This window comes from Heterocephalus glaber, unplaced genomic scaffold (genome assembly GCF_053883595.1).
Source record: "Heterocephalus glaber isolate CG9 unplaced genomic scaffold, H.glaber_assembly_v1.0 deba00001504, whole genome shotgun sequence".
NCBI classification, from domain to species: Eukaryota; Metazoa; Chordata; class Mammalia; order Rodentia; family Bathyergidae; genus Heterocephalus; species Heterocephalus glaber.
The window spans coordinates 65,423,374-65,445,766 of NW_028258324.1; the positions used below are offsets into that span (position 1 = coordinate 65,423,374).

Genomic DNA, 22,393 nt, shown 5'->3' on the forward strand with positions numbered 1-22,393 from the left:
GGGGAAAGGAGGGGAAAGTCTGATAATCAACCGCCTGGACACCCTGAACTGATAGCACAGGAAGTAACAAAACAGATGAATGAGGCTCTAGAAAAATTCAAAGCAGAAATATTTTCCCAGATAACTACAGAAATGGTGAGCAGAATGAAAGACATGATTAGAGACTATAGAACAGAAACAGATAAAAAAAATAAATGAGTTCAATAAATGATGGAAACCATGAATGCCCAACATTGGAAATAAATGGAAACCATGAATGTCCAACATGGGAAAGAAATGGAATCCATGAAACAGATTCAAACAGATATCCAGGAGATTAAAAACTCTGTTGAAAGCATACACAGCAGAATGAGTGAATGTGAAGACAGAATATCAGATATAGAAGACAGGATTGGAGTCAGTGACCATGAAAAGAGAGATCTCTTAAAAATACTAAGGGACCGTGAGAAACCAATCCAAAAGTTGCTAGATGATGCAAAGAAGAATAATGTAAGACTGATAGGAGTTCATGGAAAAGCAGGAGAAAGTACAAGTGACATAAAAAACTGTTCACAGAATTAATGACAGAAAACTTCCCAAACAGAGCAAAAGAATTTGACATACAGATAAGTGAGGCATATAGGACTCCAACTAGCCTTGATCAAAAACATTCTACACCTAGACATATAATAATCAAGATCCCAGAAACCCAGTAGAAGAACAAAATACTACAAGCAGTTAGAGAAAAGAAACAAATCACATGCAAAGGAAACCCCATCAGAATCACAGCAGACTTTTCAACACAAACTCTCAAGTCAAGGAGAGCCTGGGTGAGGTATTTCAAGCCCTAAAAGTAAACAACCTCCAACTTAGACTGATGTATCCTGCAAAGCTATCTTTCAAAATTGATGGGGAAATGAGATACTTCTATAACAAAGAACACCTGAGAAACTTCATGAATACCAAACCAGCACTCCAAACAACTCTAAACAGTATCCTAGAAAAAGATAACAAAGGTCACAACTCCATGAGTCCCAACAGAGCAAATTCATCAGGCAAAGCAAGAAATTAAAGGGAGAGGGAGAAAAATAAAGAAGAACTAACAACAGGAAAATAACATGACAAGGATAAGTCAATACATATCAGTTATAACCATCAATGTTAATGGCCTCAAGTCACCAATAAAAGGAAATAGACTGGCAAAATGGATTAAGAAGCAAAATCCAACAATATGCTGTATACAAGAAATGCACCTAGTTCAAAAAGAAACTCATAGACTGAAGGTAAAAAGGATGGAAAACAGTTCTCCATGCAACAGGAATCCAAAAAAAGGAAGGGTAGCTATACTTATTTGTAGACAAAGTAAATTTCAAATCAAAACTAATTAAGAGAGACAAAGAAGGTTACTACATCCTTGTAAAGGGAACAATCCAAGAGGAAGAGATGACAATCATAAATATATATGCACCAAATACTAATGTCCCCAACTATAAAATACAAATATTAGGGGATATGAAAAACAAAATAAGCACTAATACAATTGTAGTAGGGGACCTCAATATCCCACTGTCACATCATATAGACAAAAAGTCAAGAACGAAATACTAGAACTGAACCAAACTTTTGAACAAATGGACTTAATAGACATTTACACAGTGTTCCACCCCACAAAATCAGAATATACATTCTTTTTGGCTGCACATGGGTCATTCTCCAATATAGACCAAATACTAGCTCATAGAACATGTTTAAGTACATGCAAAGGAATTGAAATTATCCCATGTATATTATCAAACCATAGTGCAATTAAACTGGAGATCAATAGCATAAGAAACTGCAAGAACTTCACAAACATGTGGAAATTCAATAACACTCTCCTGAACAACCAATGGGTCATAGAGGAAATTAAAGAAGAAATTAGACAGTTTTTACAAATAAATGATAATCGCAGTAGAACATACAGGAGTCTATGGGACACAATGAAAACAGTTCTATGAGGGAAATTCATAGCACTGAATGCCCACACTAGGAAAACAGCCAGCTCAAATAACGTAATGCTGAATCTTAAGCATCTAGAAAAAGAAGGGAAAGACAAACCCAAAGCTCATAGAAGGGAGGAAATTATAAAGATCAGAGCAGAAATCAATGCAATGGAGACTAAGAGAATGATACAAAAAATCAACGAATCGAAGAGTTGGTTTTTCGAAAGAATAAATAAAATCGATAAACCTTTAGCCAACCTTATCAAAAAAAGAAGGAAAGAAAAGGCTCAGATACATGCAATTAGGAACAAAAAAGGTGAAGTCAGAGCAGATCCAGCAGAAATCCAGAGCATCATCAATACCTACTTCGAGAACCTGTACTCTAATAAAATGGAAAACACAGAAGAAATGGACAGATTTCTAGATACACATGAATTACCAAAGTTGAATGATGAAGATATAAAAATTTTAAACATCCCAATTGCAATCAGTGAAATTGAAAACAGAATTAAAAATTTAACTACAAAGAAAAGCCCAGGTCCTGATGGCTTCACTGCTGAATTCTACAAGACATTTAGAGAAGAACTGTTGCCACTGCTCGAAACTTTTCAGTGAAATTGAAAGGGAAGCAATACTTCTAAATTCATTCCTGGAAGCAAGTATTGCTTTGTTTCCAAAACCAGGGAAAGACCCAACCAAAAAAGAGAACTACAGGCCAATCTCCCTAATGAATATACATGCAAAAATCTTCAGTAAGATACTGGCAAACAAAATACAGAGGGTCATCAAGAAGATGATACACCCTAACCAAGTTGGATTTATCCCAGGGATACAAGAATGATTCAACATACGTAAATCAATAAATGTATATTATTCACAGACTCAATATTAACAGTCTGTATTAACAATATAGACTATATTAACAGAGTCTTTATTAACAGAATCTAGGACAGAAACTATATGATCATCTCAATAGATGCAGAAAAACCATTTGGCAAAATTCAACCCCCATTCATGATAAAAACCTTGCAGAAAATTGGAATAGATGGTCTTTATCTCAACTTGATAAAGGCTAGCTATGAAAAACCAACTGCCAACTTCATACTAAATGGTCAAAAACTGAAAACCTTCATGCTAAAATCAAGAACAAGACAAGGATGGCCACTGTCACCACTCCTGTTCAATATAGTTTTGGAAACATTACCCACAGCATTTAGACAAGAGAAAGAAACAAAAGGAATAAAGATAGGAAAGGAAGAAGTTAAACTCATTATTTGCTGATGATATGATACTCTACATAGAAGACCCAAAAAACTGCCAACAGACTTCTAGACTTAAATGACAGATTCAGTAGAGTAGCTGGATACAAGGTCAATACTCAAAAATCAATAACCTTCTCATACACAAATAACAGACTCACTGAAAGAGAAATTAGGGAAACAATCGCTTTCACAATAGCATCCAAAAAAATGAAATATCTAGGAATCAATCTAATGAAGGCAATAAAAGACCTCTACATTGAGAACTACAGCACTCTAAAAAAAAGACATCAAAGAGAATATAAGAAAATGGGAAAACATCCCCTCTTCCTGGGTAGGAAGAACCAATATAGTAAAAATGGCCATACTTCCAAAACTGCTACACAGATTCAATGCAATCCTGATGGAAATCCCAACAGCATATTTCACAGAACTAGAGAAAACAATTCAAAAGTTCATTTGAAACCAGAAGACACCTAGAATAGCAAAAGCAATTCTAGGCAACAGAGTCATGGCAGGGGGTATCACAGTTCCCAACTTGAAACTGTACTACAAAGCCACTGTGATAAAAATAGTATGGTACTGGCAAAGAAGCAGACCCAAGGAAAAGTGGAATAGATTAGAAGATGCAGAAACAACTCCAGACATACTCAGCTACCTCATCTTTGACAAAGGACCCAAGCACCCTCACTGGAGGAAAGGTAGCCCCCCGCCCTTTTTTTGGTACCGGGGATCAAACTCCAGTCCTTGCGCTTGCGCAGCAGGGGGCGAAACCACTGAGCTAAATCCCTGGCCCAAGATAGCCTCTTTAATAAATGGTATTGGAAAAACTGGATTTCAACTTGCCAAAGATCAAAAGTAGACCCCTATCTTTCACCACGCACTAAACTAAAATCGAAGTGAATTAAAGATCTAAATATTAAAACAGAAACACTAAACTTGCTGGATGACAAGTTAGGTAGAAGTCTTGAAGACATTGGCATAGCACAGGAACTAGCACCAAGAATCAATAACTAGAATCTCATCTTATTGAAAACCTTCTGCACTGTGAGAGAAACCACCAACAGAGCTAAGAGACAACCTACAATGTGGCAAAAAATTTTACCAGCTGTTCCTCAAACAAATATCTACTATCTAGAATATATAAAGAACTAAAAAAAATCAGACCCTGCAAATATAAAGACCCAATTTAAAAATGGGCATCTGAAATGAACAGACATTTCTCAGACAAAGAAATAAAAGCAGCAAATTAACCTATGAAAAATTCTTCATCATCACTGGTCATTTGAGAGATGCAGATGAAAACAGTGCTGAGATTCCACCTCACCCCAGAAGGAATGGCTGCTATCATGAAATTAACCAATAACAAATGTTGGTGGGGTTGTGGGGAGAAAGGAACCCTTCTTCATTGTTGGTGGGAGTGCAGACTGGTGCAACCACTGTGGAAATCAATATGGAGATACCTCAAACAACTAGGATTGGAAGTCCCATTTGACCTACCTATTCCTCTACTGGGTATCTTCCCCAAAGAATTAAAAGAATCATACCAAAGTGATATATGCACACCCATGTTTATAGCGGGGCACAGTTTGTAATAGCTAAAACTTGGAAACATCCCAATTACCCATCAACTGGAGATTGGATAAAGATGATGTGGTTTTTTTATAGAATGGAGTACTGTTCAGCCATAAAGACTGAGAAACTAGAGACATTTATAGCTAAGTGGATGCACCTTGAGGCCATACTCTTAAGTGAAATAAATAGGACACATTTGTGTAAATACCAAATAGTTTCTCTAGTGTGAAAAACTAAAAGTGTAAATAAGAATCAAAATGTATAATTGATATTGTGAAATAGGAAGAAAATGTCTAAAGGAATAGGGGAAATGGGAGGGGGAGGGGAAAGGAAAGAAGGGAAAAGAAAAAATATGAGAAAAGGAAAAACATGGAAAGAAAGTCTTTGTAAATAGGGAAGGGTGGAGAGGGTGAAGGGAGGGCAGGGGAATAGGGAACAAATAAGAACCAAGATACGTCATGTACAGGTACAAGATCCCAATGATGAATGTAACTGTATTGTATACCTAAAATGTACCAATAAACTAAATGGAAAAAAAAAAAGAATTAGACAAGGAAAGTTCATGTAAGACCCCTAGGTCAGTGCTGTTTCAATATAATTAGCATGGAGGAAAGTTTCTGGGATAGGAAGATAGGGAATCAATTATTCTTCCAAGTGTGAGGAGAGCCAAAGGATTTCTAAGTAATGCTTGTTATATACTGAAGCCAGGTTTTAAAGTCTTCATATTGACTTGCTAAAATGGATGCTACTGGTTGTACAGTTGATGTTTTTCATTATTAGAATTTACAGAATGTACGTAAAGGTAGCAAGGTGCAAATCCTCATAAGGTTTATCTGGCCCAGCTCCTTCATTTACAGATGAAGTAGCAGATTCAGAGATAGCACGTGGCTTGTGGAAGGTAAAGCCACAAAAGATGTTGTAGGCTCAGAGTTGCTGCCTGCATCCATTCTTGTACATTCCCAATTTAATTCCCCTCTCTTTGCTTGCTAGCTTCTCACGTCTACTCCGTCATCAGTCATCAGTGTCAGCTGCAGCCAATGGGAATTCTTTTCCCAGATTGTTGCCTGCACTTTCCGGGTACCTTGCTCATGCCAGTTACGTCTAGGTCATGTAGATCACCTAGATCATAGAGTACTCCTTGTTCTTCAGCTACAGAGATCTCCCCATCTTCTGAGGCTGATCCCAGACGCCCCCTTGTTTACTGAGTGTGAATATTCCCTCCCACTTGGATACTTTCTCCAAAGCCGTATCTGTTGGCCTCCTATCCACATTTCTCTCAGAAGACATAAAACTTCCCTGGATAAAAATAAGACTAAGTGACATTAATGATGAGAAAACACAAGAAATTATCTAACTTTATGAAGACCTGAAACCAATATTCATTTAGTTTTTTAGGTTAAATGTAACCTTTACCAATCCCCCCTTCTCATAACTAAATCATATCTTTTCACAAAAGTCAAGGGCCGGGGATTTAGCTCAGTGGTTTCACCGCCTGCTGCACAAGCGCAAGGACCCAAGTTCAATCCCCAGTACCGAAAAAAAAAAAAAAAAGAGTCAACCCAAATATTATATTCATCAACCCTTCCCAAATTCCTCATCTTTAAATAATAAAAACTTATCTTAAATCAACTACTTACTGTTTATCTTTTGTCACCAGAAGATTTTGTCCTCCACAGAATACAATGAATTCCCAGAAAGTACATTTCTGCAGGAAAAATAATAAGAAATAAGATTATTTCCCCTGTTAAAAAATAAGATCAAAGCAGAGCTTTACTGATAACCCACCAACACCCAGTTTTTTGTTTCAGTGCAATATTTCATTTGCAGAAATGCAGAGATGATAATTGAGTTGAATCCTACTTGAGTTTTGTTCCTTTGCGGAATATTTTCAAGCCATTGACATGTGGCTGCCAGAAGCAGGTCCACTTACTCTCTGGTCCTGGGAAAGATATTTGAACAGCGAGCAACTAGCACAGCCATGGTTGTTAAAATCATCATTTCCTCTAAAAGATGTTACAAGTCCTCAGGGGAAATATTTACAAGGAAAATCTGTTTTCTCTCTGGAATTTACAGGTTTTATTTGTCTCTTCTTCTCTTCTTAACATGTCTACCCTTGTCCCATCCCACATGGCAAGAAGGCAGATCCACTTGCCCTCCCACAGCTGTGAGCCTCATCAGTAGCCCAATGTCCACAATGCTTTTTTGAGCATATGCCTTTCGGTTCTTCAGTTTGCTAGCAAGTCCTCAACATGATCACTGGTTTATTTCTGTATAAAAATAAATCTTAAGCATTATCTACTAGCTTGAGTTTAAGTAAACTTTTTCAAAATATTTATCAGGAGACTGCTATAGTTTTAACTAGCTACCATAATTTTAAAAACTTGGCTACCCATTTTGAGTCCGGTATCTCTTCTACATTGTTCCCATATCACTCTCCTTTGCATTTGATCATTGTCTTGTTTACTTGTTGAATCCCTCGAAGTGCTGTACTTACTGTCTTGAAGTTGATACACATTAAAAAGCATACTTATGCCCTGTATACTTATCGTGTGTGATTGGTGACTGACCACAGTGGCTTACTGGGGGCCTTTGATCAATGTTTGATGAATGTCAAGTATATGAGCAGCTTTTCATCAGTGTCTTATTGAGAACCCATGGTATGCCAAGGATAATCAGTTCCCGGTTCTAATAGAGATGTTGGTTTGCATATGCTGAGCAGATCTTCCCATTGGGAAGCCAGTTTTTTTTTTTTTTCTACAAATGCATTCATTGTTTTTTAAACTTGCAAAATCTCTCAGTCTTCTGAAAACTGGTAAACAGTCCCTTAAGAGCTCTGCCTGTGAGGACCAATGGAGAGCTCAGGCATAGCAGAGGATGATTGGAAAACCATAGGAGACACTGTGTCCAGGGGCCTGTGGGACTGGGAATGCCCAGGATTTGGTTTTGCCTAGAAGACCCAGCAGAGGAAATGGTGTGAAAGCTGACCACTAAAAATGATTGAGAAAAACCAGGCAACACTTCGGGAGGGAAATTTTCCAAGAAGAGCACTAAAGACTCCTAATGAAGACAATAAATAGAACAGAGACAAAGGTGATCAGTACCCGTGACTGTCAATTTTGATGTTCACTTTACCGGATTAGGGAGCTATAGCTTAGAAAAGAAGAGGGTAGCAAGAGTGACTCCAGACAGGTAAGGAGGACGAGTTAGGAGAAGCCTGTGAGTACTGTTGAGGAATTTGAACTTAATCCTCAGCCGTGGGGAGCGTTTGAAAATTTTAAATGAGAGGGAGAAAAGAGCAGATTAGTCGTACCCTCTGAGTGTGGGTGCACCTATACACACATGCACACAGCTTTTTACAATGTCACCGAACTTACGAAAATTGCAAAAGTCCCATTCGATGGTGGTGCTGTCAGACCTTCTTCTAAGATGATGCCCCTCCTCGCCTGTGCTTGGAACTTTTCTGGATTCAGGAAATCATAATAACCCCCACTATTCCTTAATTTCTCTTTCTACTTGCATTTCTGTTTCTTCATACAGCACACACATATATCATATGTTTGTTTTAAAAATTAGAAATGAAAAATAAAGCAACTAATTAGTAAATCCCCTTCCTCTCCACAGACACAACAGGCACTAACACTTGGAATATGAATTTTTTCTTTGGATTTACATTACATAAGTGGAATCACGCCATGGAGCATGTTATACAATCTGAGTTTTTCATTCAAAAGGACATCATGAGTATCTTTCACATTTCATTATTTTCAGCAGGCACATAGTACTCTGTCACATGACTGTGCCTTAATTAAATACATCCTAGTTAGAAATTTTGCTTTTAATTTAGTCAGAGCAGAGTTTCTGTGGGGTGTTAGAAATTCTGCTTCACTAAATGAAGAGGACATTCTTCAGAAGACTTTTTTGTCTGGTTCTCTGGTATCTTGGCCTTTCAGCATTTCTCAGAAACTTTACCAGTTAATCAAAATCATGCCAGGAACGTGTCCACCCTCAGAGAGTTTTTCTGCATCAGGAAAACCTTTCACTTACGATAAAATGGAAGGGTATCCTTAAGAGCAAAGGGTCTTGATCAAACTTCTTTTTAGAATAAACCAACATGGGCGATTTAAGTCCCATAAATAAAAACAGATGTATTATCCCATGATGCCTGCAAGAGAATATTTATGTGCCTTGACTTTTTTCAGTCTTACTCCAAGAAATTATAACTGAAACTAGGTATTTTAATTTCCATTTGGTTTTTTTTGGTTTTTTTTTTTTTTTTTTTGGCACCGGGTATCAAACTCGGGTCCTTGTGCTTGCGAGGCAGGCGGTGGAACCACTGAGCTAAATCCCCAGCCCTTAATTTCCATTTGGATTTCTATTTTTTCTTAACCTTATTTCCTATCCTATTTTAATGTTGTAATGGCTCCACCCCTGTTACCTGATGATTCTCTTATTGAACGTGGATTAAAAGTCAAAATACCTGAATTTAGTTGCGTGCGCTGTAATTACTCAGATCATTTGGAAAAAAATAGCCTACAAATTAAGGCCCCGAGTTCTGGTATAATACAGATTTAAATTTCAAGTTAGCTGTGATTACTTATTATTTTTATTTTTCTCAATTATAAATAAAAATAGTTGATGCAAAACTCACTGATATTTTCAGTTTTAGAATGTAGTTTATTAGGGTGCCGTGGCTGTCATAACAACATATCACAGGCTGGGTGGCTTAAATGCCTGACATTTTTTTTTTTTTACAATGCTGGAGGATAAAAGCCCAAAATCAAAGTGTCAGCAGGGTTGGTTTCTCCTGGAGGCTCTCTGCTTAGCTCACCCACGTCTGCATTTTTGTTGTGTCCTTACGTGGTCTTTCCTCTCTGCACGTCATGTCTGGTATATTTTTCTGCATTCTGTTATCTTCTTGCAAGAATACCAGATGGGGGGCCCTGGGAATTTAGCTCAGTGGTTCCGCCACCTCCCTTGCAGGCTCAAGGACCTGAGTTCGATCCTCGGTAACAAAGAAAAAGAATACCAGATGGGCCTTGTTAGCCCAAAGTACTGGCACCATTTTAACTTGATTTACTCTTTGAAGCTCCTCTCTCCTAATCACATTCTAAAGTACTTTAAGGGAGTAAAGATTTTAGTATATGAATTGGAGGGAAACGATTCATCTCATGCCACATGATAATACGTAAGATCCTTATTTAAGGCCTCACAATAACTGTCTGAGAAGAGTACCAGCTCTTACTACTTGGCCTCTCTGACATTTTCTTTTCTTATGAAAAATTAAGATTTCAATCAGTCTAGCCTTTAGGTGAAGATGACTTTATATAATTTATGTGAAAGTGTTAAAATAATTGGTGGGAAACTTACCTTAGGTTTAAACATACTTTCTTCTCTGTAAAAATGTGCAAATTGCATCCAGTAACTTACTGTTAGCTACTGTTACATTAAAGCTGGGATGGAAAGAGTAGAGTTTAGGCTCTCATTTATCTTCTTTGCACTCCCATAAGGTCTCAAGAAACCTCACTTCCTGCAAGAAGGATGCAGAAGGTTAATAATTGCCACTTGGGATAACCTTTCTCATAGTTACTTTCTCTGCTTGCCTGGGACACAGGGCAAAGATGAAAAAAAGTGTAACAGAATTTCTCTGCCTCACTCCCTCCAAGTAGAAGCCAGTGAGAATTCCTCTGATGCCCCATAGGAATGTTTTCAAATAAAAAGAACAAAAGCTTCTCCGATGATGAATTTGTAACAGGACCACATGTTCTTCTGGATAGGAAGGTTGTAGGTGGCGACTCTCCCATGGAAGACTTTTTTCACTTTAATGATGTGATGGAGATTTCATTTTGCTTTAAAATTGGACTTGCAGTGGAATTATTAAAATATGAAAGGGTGAATCATCATCAAGGGTGTCTTTTAGAAATGGAAAATGTGGCAGTGTAGAACCTTAGTGACATGCTTCATCAAGTTCACTTTTGAAATGTGAGTTTGCAGCCTCAATCCATAACTCTCAGAATTCAAGGCCGGGTAGAGTCCTGTTTGGAGGGAGGAGGGTGTACTGGCCCCTGCTGCTCGGCGGGATCCATCTAATCCAGCTGTCTCCCTGCTGACCTCTGTGCTAGTAGTCCAAGCAAGTGACCTAGGCTTTCTCCCCTGCAGTCAAATGAAGATGTCTCTGGAAAGGAATTTTAAAAGATTCAAGTCACTCCATTGGTCATGTTTCCTAAAATATAACAGAGTATGCACATAGCTTACAAATCCTACCCCACTTTGGCTACTAAATACTCTTGCGGTATTCTGTACTACTCTGAACCCCTCTCCCATCATTCATACTCCAATAAACTAATCCTCATACGTGGAGGAAACTTTCCATGTGTCTTGCTCCTGGTGAAATGCTCTTCCCAGAACCTCTGCCTATTGGAATCCAGTCGATTGTAATAAGATCTCCAGAACAGCTTTCCAGATCCAAATCTGCTTATTGAGAAGTGCGTTCACCTACTTGAATCTTTACAGTAAAAGTTTTTACTTTTCTTGAGGTCATTTACTTGAGTTATTGCTGTCTGCCCGGTTCCTCACACTCATACCTCAGATTAGCTACTAAAAGCAGGAATTATAACCATTTCCTACCCACCATCCTACCCACCCAGTGCCCAACACTCAGGACCCTCATTAAAAGTTGAATGAATTGAAGGTGGAATGGAGTAGACTGAGCCTCAGGGCTGCTAGAAATATACAGTTTATAGTGCCCTGTGCAGAAACAGTGGGGACATTGGATCCCACATGTGGACGCTCATAGTGGTACTGTTTTCCTAGCCTCTTTGGCACAGACCAAACATGCAGCTGCTAAACTCTGCCACGTATAAAATTTCAAGGGGAAGGGAGCCAACATCAACACACAGTATGTGCGAAATCGAAATCAAAAACCCTGGGATTTTTGTAACCACTGAATATAATTTCACAGTCTATTTGATATGATTTTCTAGGCTGTTTTTCAATTCAAATGAATCTCTCCATTTGAACACAGTCCTATAGTTCTCTTTTATACTCATTAAGAGTCATTTTACAGCTTTAATTTTGTTCATTCTGGATGGCATGGATAAAGATCTTTAATTTGACTTATTCTGTCTGCCACTGACATTTGAAGAAATGTCTTTTAAGTGTAACTTCTTTTTCCTGTTAAAAATAGTGGACTCTTCATTTTTCTGCTGAGTAATGTGTCTTGGCCACTTACTCTTAGGTGCCGTGGCATACACTGGAAAGTTTTTAACTTTCGAATCAAAAGACCAGGTGGCAGGATCCACTTTGTCTATCAACATGCACACACTTTTGCGAACACTTTCAACACTTTCTCATTCTGCACTTCAGTTATCTCCATCATACAAGCATAGTAGAGAATGTGTTGCACAGGAAGATCTCAAAGGGCTACTTGACTATCTATATTTTGGGACTTTAGTATCACTCAGGTGATGATTTTATAGTTAAAGGCATTATCTTTCATAAAAATGTGTAAGATTTACTCCCAAATTTATTGATCAGCCAACTAGAATCTCAGAAACCTGATTAATCTTTTGAGCTACTCTGAAGAAGAAAGGAAGTTCTTTAGTAAAAAGAATGTGAAAATGTGAGAAACAATATCCACTCATGGTGATTAACTATTACAGTTGTTCATGGGAGACTCTGAAAGCCCTGCCCTAGAGAAGTATGCTTAACTCTTAATATAGTTTTTCTGCACCCTCTTTATTAACTATAAAATCATCTTTTATACATCTTTGAACATCCAGTGGAACACATGTAACAAGACGGCCTGCCCTTTTGGGTGCTTCTGATTCGCTTATAATAATTACTCCATTATTTTGGAAACCCTTCTCTCTGGCCTTTTCTGGGGCCAAAGACCTCAAATATGTCTCAAGTGAAGACTGCCCAGGACTCAGTTGGTCAAATCTCCTGTCCGTGTTCTTCACTGGTGAGAAAATGTCCTTCTTTGGACATCTCCCAGTTATCAGACATAACCTTGCTCAAAATGAGATAATTCTCTTGAAGCAACAACCAGAATTTATAACCACATAAAATACTAATTTCTGTTTCTATTAATACTATAGTCCTAATTGATTGGATTTAAAATATTAAGGGTGTCTTTAATATTATATTTTTAATCAATGTGTTTCTTCTTTATCTGAGAAAGAGAATTGACAGTGGTTTCCCAGGATTCCCAGTTAAACCTGTAAGAACCAGGCTAATGTTTCCACAATTTAAAGGATATCATCAAAATGGATTTATGTTCTCAATGCCAAATCTTTCTCTCTCCGCTGAGAAACGAAGTATTCCATACCCATCTTACATGTTTTAGTTTTTGTTTTTCAAAGTCTTTTTGAAATTAAGAAGGATATATTTTATATTATAACTACACTCGCACATGTGCACACATAGATACTTTGATCAATTAGTCTGCTTCCCTTTCTACAGGAATAAAACCCAGAATACCTTAGCTTAGCAAAGACCCCCATAGTACAGTCTTGTTCAACCTTGTTTTACAATGCTCTGAAATCCAGACCTGCCACATAAGCCAGGTCAGTCAAATTGGTATTCCATAAACATATCTAAGGTACCCATTTTTTTCCTTCTTAAGCTTTTCTGTATCTGAGACCACCACATGTTTATGTTCTTTAACACCTTCAATCTCTCCCAATTTCCCAGTGAGAATTTTCCTTTCAGGTTACTATGATTATACATTTTTTCTTTGTACATCTATCACTCTGTTGCTTGCCACTGACTCATTCTGGCCTGTAATTCTGTAGTATCTTCATTATTGATAGCAGTAGTATATATATGTCTTCTGGTCCCAACTGGACTGATTTAATAAAAAGTCAAGATCATGTCACGTTTATTTTGTATCCTCAGAAACTTCCCTCCCGCTAGTTCTTACTCTGGTATTATTTGATAGCAGTGCTCAGCCAGTGCTTGTTACATGGGTGAAATATCCTCAGTGTGATTTTTGTGAATATTTTAATCAAAGGTATAGATTCTAATGATAATAATGCCACTACTAGTGTTCTGGACAAATGTTAACCTACATGTAAAATGACATGGAGGAACTGTATAATTTAAAGAGACTTTCAGGCCAACTTCTCTATGGCTATTGAAAGTGAGTCTTCATAAAACCAATACAAGTTTCACAGAAGGAACAGAATTGATGTTACTTGACATGTTTAGTCAGTGAGTATATTTTTTCCAAATTTCAAGTTTCTCAGAAATTCAGATGGGCCAGAACTTTCTTTCCAATATAGTCTGTTGCCTGGGGTACAGAGAATGTTTGGTTTTATATTTAACCTGTGTATGTGGCAGGGATATTTCATTTACTGTGCAACCTGAAGGATATTCCTGTGGCTTAAAACTTAAAAAGGTGCAGATGTGATGCCGGAGGAGCTTAGGAAACATTGAAAGAACTGTGATCAAAACGGTTTTTTTAGTGAGACTATATGCCCATCATATTTGGAGGTCCTGTCAGTTTGATGGGGTCAGTACTTGAATAGACCTCAGACTCTTTGGAAATTCTTCCAGAAGAGGTCTTCAGAGTGAATTTCCTTTCAGCTTGTAGCCATGGTACTTTCCTTACAGGAGTTAAAGTGCTTGGAAGTATCATTTGAAGGAACTATCACCTAAGAGAAGAGTTTGTGCTTCACAGAAGAATGTAGCCTATTTATATGACCCAAATCATGTACGTGGACAAGCTGATTTACTTGTCTGTTTTCTTGTATTTCTCATCAATTCAGTGGAATATTAAATTTTCTTTGTAACTTGCAAAATAGAAGAGATATCAAGTAGGTTAGAAATTTTAAAGATAGAATTTATCTGTAAGTTCACTAAGCCCTAAACCCCTTTCAAATCATTTAGTTTAATAGAATATTTCCAGTGTTATCCTCTCAGCCTTACAATTTTCAGCAGCCCAAGGTCCAACTGATTAATGCTTTTCCTTCTCCCATATGTCTCTCTCTCTGCCTTAAGAAACATGGATACTTATGGGGGAAACAAGAAGTAAACCCACACTTCGATTCCGTGTCCTTGACCTCCCACTCCTTTTTGCCTGTGACAAGAATTTAATGCCTGTCATTTTGGCCTTTCATAGAACAGTGTTTCAGAGGCATAAAAAATGATGAAATATTTTATCTTGAGATTCACAGGAGAAAAACCAATTCCAAGTCTGCATTAAGCTATTTCACTGCTGATTTTCAGAGGGAACTGTCAGAGCAGAAATCCATAGGTATTTGGCATTTTGCTTTCAGAGTGGATAAATGGAAATGATTGTGACATTGTACGGGGGAGGGGGGTGGAATGTGATCCAGCTATAGGGGCTCTTAATGGCTCATCTGCTCATCTGACAGCAAGCTATCAGGAAGCTGACTTTTGACTTTAGTAAAGCGACTGCCAGCTAGAACCTTTCAGTGTATCACTAGGGAAATATAATATTCCTTTTCACTTACAATAATGAAAAATGAGGCAGAAGCAAAACACGAATAAATATCACAAAAATTGCTTTTTAACCATGAAGTTTATTAAAAGGAAATCTTTTTTGGGCATAATTTTCTAGTTGCCGCCATAAATCATTGTATCACACTGTGCTCTATAAAGAATGATCAACTACTTCTCCACCAGGCCCAAGACATAGATAGGAGCTCATCTCTCAGATTATTGAAAAATTTAAAATTCCTATTTGACGGACAATAAATGACCACTTTTACATTGCTCTTATTTTTACTATTAGTGTTATAAAGCACTTTGCAAACTATACAGCAGTATATACAAGGATTAATTCTTATTATTAACAACCTCACAACTAGATTATGCTTTCCGATATGATGGTTACATGTGAAAGAAGCATAGTTCTCAGCTCATATAGAGGACTATCAGATTTCCACTTATTTTTCCCACTCTGAAATGAATAAGATTTTTGTTTGTACATTGCAAGGATGACTGCTACAATCATCCTGGGACACTGGCAGACGTGGATTATGAGATGAGTGGCATATACTTCCAGAAGAACTTTCAAACAGGATTAGAGTTTTATTTCCAAAAACAGTAGCAGGAAGCAGATGCAGAGAGGTCTTGGCCTAAACTCGCTGTTCGGTAACCATTAGTCATCCTCTGACACCTCAAGGGAGAGGGTTGGACAAACACTGCGGAGATTAACATGCCTGTTCAGTTATCTGGCCGTACCCTGTCCTAGTGTTTAGAATGAAAACAACAGTAACATACCAGTAAACCACAAGTCCGACTTCACTGGATTCAAGGGAGCGGGGTCTTGTTCACATTCCATCACTGATAGAGCACTCTCCTCCATGCCCAGCAGCCAGCCCAACTTGGCTGTCCTTCCCCAAGGAAGTTAGACAATTTGCAGATAGTTTTAGGGTTTTGTCCAATTAAGCAGACTGAGGTTTTTGCTTTGTTTTAAAATGTCTGTAATCTGAGGGAGCGTGTTTAAAATTTCTGCTTCTTTGTTTTAGTGTTTTCTTTACCCAGAAAATAAAATAAGTTTTATATGGATAAAGAGCCTTCTACAGAATGTTTCTGACCAAATCTGATGTTGCAATGAGCTCATGGGGCAGCCTCATTTAGCAGGAGCTGCTCACTAGCAGTGTCTAGCTTTAAGATGTAAACATCAGATTAAAACTTCACAAGACTGTTTAAAGAGAGCAGGAGTCTATTAATCAGGCTCAGGACCCAAGGCAATTGAATAAAAATACATAAGCAGTTTGGCAAAAAAAGACACATTCTTCCTTTCCAACTTATTCTTAAGAGGAAATGTTATTCCTTAAAAATCTCATTTCCCCTTTTATCCCTACCAAATAGCGTTTTGAAAGTTATAAATATTTACTTATAACCATGACTACGTTTTAGGCTAAGATTCCATAAATGCAAAGATAAATTCATTTTTAACGCTAGCATGCAAGCTTCACTTCTCAATTACTGAGTTCTTCGAAGCTGGTGATTTCCAAATGTTCTACCCTGAGAGGTAGGGCAGCAACAAATTCTAGACATTTCTAGATTATGTCTTTTTAATAAGTTGTGCCTGTCTTGTGTCCAAAAGTTCCTTGAGTTACCTTACTAAAGTAACTTTTAATAACTGAGTTATAATTTATTTTTGAAATGGAAAAAAGGAAATAGATTCATTTTGATATACTAGAACCTCAATGTGATATAATAACTGTAAATGAGAAAAAAAATTAGCCTGAACTTTTTAGAAATCAAAGCAAAAAGTAGAAAATATATAGTATGGACTTCTCACTACATGGTGAAATTAATTTTTTAATTTTGTCAAGAGAAACAATATTATTTTCTGTTAATTATTGGTATAATTTTATACTTGTGTCTTTTTACATATTTACTAATATAAAGGATGCTATCAGTAATTAGGAAATAAAATGCAGAGTCACTTTTATACGAATAATTTTTGATTAGTCTAAAAAGCTGATACTATTATATATAAATGTTTAGGATTTTTTTTAATGTGTTAGGAGTTTTGACTAAACGATTTTCTTCTACACTTGAAACATGAGTTTACAGAATTCAGTAGGTAAAACTGCTTTCGACTTTTGTTTCAAATTTTTATTTTTAATTTTAAGAATATTCTTTTAATACGCTGTTTAAAATTTTTAAAATCATATATTTACTTACTAGGCTTTGGAAATGGAAATTATTTTGGCTTAGCAAAAATTTGAAGTAAATTTAGAGACTTTGCCAAGTGATGGAATCCCTGCAGAATATCTTGTCACTATGTATAGGCTTAGTCTAATTTACCTTTAGTCTAATGACTTCGTTATTCTTTAGCTAGTGTACTAACTGTGCTAATGAGAACTCAGATTCTCCTGTGATTTAAAGACTGGATTTCTTCATCATCTATTTACATGCTTGTCATTTAGTAAACAACTCCATATGGGATTAAGAATCTCCAAAGTTGCTAATAGTTAAATTTAAGTAAAAGACCACAACAAAATATAGCACCTCATTAAAATACAGTACATGAAGCTGGATGAATTCCCAAAGATGGTGAATGTAGAGGAAGACTTCCTGTCTTTATTGAAAATGTTGTCTTTTGAGTAGAAGAATTGAAATTACTTGTTTATAATTTGATATTTTATGGGCGTTCAGTCTTCCTGAGACAAATGTGCTATCGAATATTTCTGAAGCAAATGCAGAGTGTTCTTTCTGTGTTTTTAATGTGCTTTAGAAATGGGCTTTTTTCTTTATTGGATATATTTCCTATTCGAAATAGCTGAGCTTTATATCTTCCCTAGTTTAGAAGAGGATGAATTTATTTTTTTCCTACAATAGTTTTGAAATTTCAGTTTCCCTTTTTGTGCTGTGTCTTGCCCTCTGAGTTGAGAAGCAGTAGCATACCAAGAATGGGCCAAATGGAGAGAAGAAAGGAGTGGTGAGGACCAAGAAGACCAAACCTATGCTCTCCTGTTTTTATTTTTCAAGATAAAAGTGCTAACTTGGACCTAAATTTTTGCAGTGTTTTCCTGCTTCAAAGTCTATTTTCCACAAAGCAGTTTCAATTAATCATTTTAAAGTGTTTGTAAGATCTTGTCACATCCCTCCCTAAATTTCTTTAAGAGTTTCCTCTTGCACTTAGAAATTCATTCAAACTCTACCATAGCGGAAAGCTGATCTGTGCTCTGGTTTCTCAAATCTCCCTCCTTAGTCTCTGTTCTACTTGTAAACCACACCAAGACGTTTTCAATTTCAGAAATCTTTCAGTTTACTTAAGCCCATGCCTGGATGCTCAACTTCCAGTGTCTCAGCTCAAAAATTACATTGCAGACAGATCTTTCTTTACTAATTTATTTAAAAGAGTTCTTCCACCTCAACTCCAGCCAGTGCTCAGAAATTTGCTCATTCATACCTTATAGCACCCAGCACCATCTGAAATGACTTTCATTGATCGTTTACCTTTTTCCTTCGGTGAGCATGTAAGCAGATAGAAATCAGGGCTTTTTTTCTTTTTTTTTTTTTTTTTTGGTACCAGGGATCGAACTCGGGTCCTTAGGGCTTTTTTTCTGCCTTGGCTACATAGATATTCTCATTGGCTGCCACAGTGTCTGGTGCAAAGTTGGTGCAAAATGAATATTTGCTTGAATAAGTGAATGAACGAAGTGAGGAATGTGGATAGGACTGGAGTAATGGACTTAGGTGTGTTTTCTTGACTAGGGTGATGTAACTTTCGGATATTCAGTTCATCTGAGAAAAGTTTGCTTCATGGCAGATAGAAGGAAGTGACATTAGGAAGACTGAAGCCAACTCCTGGAGTTATTAAATGCCATGGCAGTGCCTGGAATCTCCTTTGTGGTCAAAGGAGAGCTACTGAAGATATTTTTATAGCCAATGTGTGCTTTAGAAATTCCTCCTTTATTGCTGGCTCTGGAAAATGGTGTGTGTGTCAAGGCAACCTCATACTCACCAGTTCCTGACAAAAGTGACTTCTGCATTTCACCAGGGTGCTGATTTAGTCAGTGCTCATTTCTTTCTGCGGGCAGCAGGACTGCCATGTACTGCCATTCTTCTGTGCTGCCTGGGGGAAATGTTTGCCTCAGTTTCCCATAGACTGAATTGAAATGACCCAGAGTCTCCGAAAGTCTCTTCTTTCTGGTCTTTCTCACTTTACAGGGGACAGTGGCTTCCCTTAAAAGTTTGATACCATCTTGTCAAATAATCCTCCTTTCCTCAATTGTTTTTTATTTCAAATTTTATTTTTCTAATACGCAGACTTCCCCTCTCCTGTGGTTTTTAAAAATTATGTTTTAAAGGAAATTCGGTTTGGAGCCTTCACGTGCAGTTTGCTTTTGGTTTATGTCAGTGAAGCAGCAGGTAGTTCCTTCCTTGGCTAAAACCTGCTACTTACAAGGCTTTGTAATAATATCCACTCAATAATATGACACTATATGTAGTATATTCATGTTCCCTTGGTATTCTCCAGCCATGTCCAGTGTGTGAGCTTAATTTCTAAAATGGAGTACAACTGTATCAAGCTTTTAGTTGAAACAATGGTCTATCTTATAGATTCTGGCTCACAATTTCAGTTTCATGAACTAAATTTGAAATCCAGTTTCAGATCATGAAGAAGTTTTATGGTTCAGTGTTCAGTCATGCAATCATCTTTCTGTGTATAAGGGAAGAATGGTATTATGTTCCACACTGGGTTACAAAGAGAGAAAGCACCAAGTAAAAAAAGCCAATCTGGTCAAATTAAGGACAGGAATCAATTTATTGACATTGGCTGACTGTTTTTCAAGAGTCATTGAATCACATTTTTCTATATGGAAACTCTCATTATGAAATATAACTTCAGATATATTTTTATTAAATTTACTTCCTGTTGTTACTGTGTAGGTTCTGAGGCAGATTTTACACATAATATACATTTTCATTTCTATGTTAAAGATATCGTTTTCTCTCTTTTGCATAGACATCATTGCTATATCTTTAAAGTAAAGGGAAAATAAATATAAATGTCATATGGGTCCTAGCTACAAAAATCCTAACTGGTACATGAAACTATACTCCAATAAAATTAGTGTAAAGCAGATTATAGTAAGTGCCAGTGGAGGAATAAGAATAAGATGACATTGCAGTGTTTAACCATAGCTACGGGTTTAGAAAAGTGTCTTTTAAATAAGGCAAGATTCAAGTTTGGCCTTAAAAGGTATGTTACATTTCAGTAGGAAAATAGTATGCACATGTTCACTTGACCTTTTCCATCCATGTCCAATGTATGTACTTAATGTGAAGACACACGGACAAAGCTTCTCTAAATCAGTGGAACAGACTGAGCCAAGGCATACAAGTAGGAAAAAGAGTAACAAAATATTTATTCATGTTCCATCAACTTTAATGTCTGCTGTGACAGAATCGGTGTTTGTCAGTGCAAACCCGTTCTACTCACTCTTTATAGTTTGTTATTACCTGGAGACAGTTTTTACCAATCATAAATCCCTATAAATCCCTATGATCCTTATAAATGATGTGGTCTTTGGAAATATAGATTGTACTCCTCATTAAGGGGGCATAGTCATTCCTTGAAACCAATATATCATTTGTGAGTTACATGTTATTGTTCATTTTTTTATTGCTTTAGGGATTTCTGAAGCATATTTATAATACTATACAATTATATCCTTCCAACAAAATTATTCAGTAAAGGGTAGTCTGCCATTTTTTGAACATTTATTTTTCTTAAGGGAAGCACAAGTATTTAAGTAACTTTTTCTAAGTTCACTTGGCCAATCAGTGTCAACCTACACAAAACTTAGAATCTATATTTTTGGCCTCAGTACCTGTATAATTGTTAATATCATATGTAAATGCCTAGGTAATTAATATGTGTCTATATTTATGAGTAGTGAATGGAGAAAATTAAAATTGAGAAAGAATTCAGGTGCAAAATTAGTCTTTTTGATTGCCAAAATGATTTTAGGTGGAAAGAATTGAGGACAAAGATAAAAGTGATGAAAGTAGTTAAGCCCAGGTAAGATTTAGTAAAAGGAAGTCCAGTAGTTAGGAATATGAGTGTTAAGTGAAAGAAGGAAGGTTCTACTTTTACTAGACAAAATTAAGAATCCCAGATAGATCATAAAATAGATCAATGTATGTTTTCTGTGGTGAGAGCTGGTTATTTACGTGTTACTTGACCACAGTCACTGTGGACTGCAAACCCACTATTTCTTTCTAATTTTTAATCTTGAAGTAGCCAGATTGTCAGAAGAAACCCAGTTAAATGCTATATGATGTCCTATGATTTTATAGTTACTTTTCATAAGAATGAGTTTTCATTTCTTGACACTTTGAAATAGATTAAACATATGGTAGATTTCACAGTGAAAAAGACAACTAAGGTGAATATTTATTTTTTCTGATATGAAGTAAACAGATCTCTCTGTAGATATTCTCCATGACTAATGCCTAAGTCAAAACATCTTAAATCAAGTGAATTCAATTTCATTTTGCTAATCATTGCTTTTTCCATGGAGAGGAGTATGAAGTAGAAGAAAATAAGGACAATGCCTCTGTAGTGATTATTAAAATTCTTCCTTTTCTATCAGAATCAAAGAATGAGAATCAAAGTTAGAAGTTTAGCATCTCTTATATATTAGAATAATTTACTCCTTTTAACTTTTTATCCTTTACCTTTGAAAGCCTGGTAGGAAGAATTCACCCCATCCCATCCTTTGAAAAATGAGAAGAGTGTTTGTACTCTGATTTTCGGGTTAATAATGAAATGGAGTGAAAGAAAGGAAAAAAGCAAAAGAAAAATGTTGAAAACGTAAACTAGAGGCACACAGCCCTGGCAGTTTTTTTGATTAATCATAAAATGCACATAGGCATGTAGACTCAATTATGTAGAAAATACAAATGGTTTGGAAAAGAGGGGGAAGAGAAAAAAATTGGGAACAAAGCCTATTTATTTTTGCCAATGTCAAAACATCTCCATATCATTTCAGGACGCATTGCTTATTAACTTCCTGGCACTTAAGTATGGTAGTTGCATATATATATATATATATATATATCCCCCCCCTTTACTACTTTCATGCCATGAGACCTTTGGAC

General features: G+C 36.6%; 1 protein-coding gene across 4 annotated transcripts in view; it reads left to right on the forward strand.

Annotated features, from left to right (window-relative positions):
- P3h2 (prolyl 3-hydroxylase 2) overlaps positions 1–22,393 on the forward strand; it is a 156,088-nt gene that overhangs the window by 95,941 nt on the left and 37,754 nt on the right. The gene's annotated exons all lie outside the window — the stretch shown is intronic.